We start from the raw sequence: 1,683 nt of genomic DNA, 5'->3' as shown, positions 1-1,683 counted from the left end.
GCCGAACGGAGCATTGCTATGCTGCTGTGTGACCGGCACGGAGATAATGGGCCGAACGGGGCATTGCTATGCTGCTGTGTGACCAGCACGGAGATAATGGGCCGAATGGAGCATTGCTATGCTGCTGTGTGACAGGCAGGGAGATAATGGGCCGAATGGAGCATTGCTATGCTGCTGTGTGACCAGCACGGAGATAATGGGCCGAACGGGGCATTGCTATGCTGCTGTGTGACCGGCAGGGAGATAATGGGCCGAACGGGGCATTGCTATGCTGCTGTGTGACAGTCAGGGAGATAATGGGCCGAACGGAGCATTGCTATGCTGCTGTGTGACAGTCAGGGAGATAATGGGCCGAACGGCGCATTGCTATGCTGCTGTGTGACCGGCACCGAGATGATAGGCCGAACGGCGCATTGCTATGCTGTGTGACCAGTACGGAGATAATGGGCCGAACGGCGCATTGCTATGCTGCTGTGTGACAGGCACGGAAGTAATGGGCCGAACGGGGCATAGCTATGCTGCTGTGTGACCGGCACGGAGATAATGGGCCGAACGGGGCATTGCTATGCTGCTGTGTGACAGTCAGGGAGATAATGGGCCGAACGGAGCATTGCTATGCTGCTGTGTGACCAGCACGGAGATAATGGGCCGAACGGAGCATTGCTATGCTGCTGTGTGACCAGCACGGAGATAATGGGCCGAACGGAGCATTGCTATGCTGCTGTGTGACCAGCACGGAGATAATGGGCCGAACGGAGCATTGCTATGCTGCTGTGTGACCAGCACGGAGATAATGGGCCGAACGGAGCATTGCTATGCTGCTGTGTGACCGGCAGGGTGATAATGGGCCGAACGGAGCATTGCTATGCTGCTGTGTGACCAGCACGGAGCTAATGGGCCGAACGGGGCATTGCTATGCTGCTGTGTGACCAGCACGGAGATAATGGGCCGAACGGTGCATTGCTATGCTGCTGTGTGACCGGCACGGGGATAATGGGCCGAACGGAGCATTGCTATGCTGCTGTGTGAGAGGCAGGGAGATAATGGGCCGAACGGCGCATTGCTATGCTGCTGTGTGACCGGCAGGGAGATAATGTGACGAACGGAGCATTGCTATGCTGCTGTGTGACCAGCAGGGAGATAATGGGCCGAACGGAGCATTGCTATGCTGCTGTGTGAGAGGCAGGGAGATAATGGGCCGAACGGCGCATTGCTATGCTGCTGTGTGAGAGGCAGGGAGATAATGGGCCGAACGGCGCATTGCTATGCTGCTGTGTGACCAGCACGGAGATAATGGGCCGAACGGGACATTGCTATGCTGCTGTGTGACCGGCAGGGAGATAATGGGCCGAACGGCGCATTGCTATGCTGCTCTGTGACCGGCAGGGAGATAATGGGCCGAGGGGGCATTGCTATGCTGCTGTGTGAACGGCAGGGAGATAATGGGCCGAACGGCGCATTGCTATGCTGCTGTGTGACAGACACGGAGATAATGGGCCGAACGGGGCATTGCTATGCTGCTGTGTGACCAGCACGGAGATAATGGGCCGAACGGAGCATTGCTATGCTGCTGTGTGACAGGCACGGAGATAATGGGCCGAACGGAGCATTGCTATGCTGCTGTGTGACCTGTACGGAGATAATGGGCCGAACGGCGCATTGCTATGCTGCTGTGTGACAGGC

This window comes from Scyliorhinus canicula, unplaced genomic scaffold, assembly GCF_902713615.1.
Source record: "Scyliorhinus canicula unplaced genomic scaffold, sScyCan1.1, whole genome shotgun sequence".
Classification (NCBI taxonomy): domain Eukaryota; kingdom Metazoa; phylum Chordata; class Chondrichthyes; order Carcharhiniformes; family Scyliorhinidae; genus Scyliorhinus; species Scyliorhinus canicula.
This window is presented reverse-complemented; position numbering follows the sequence as displayed.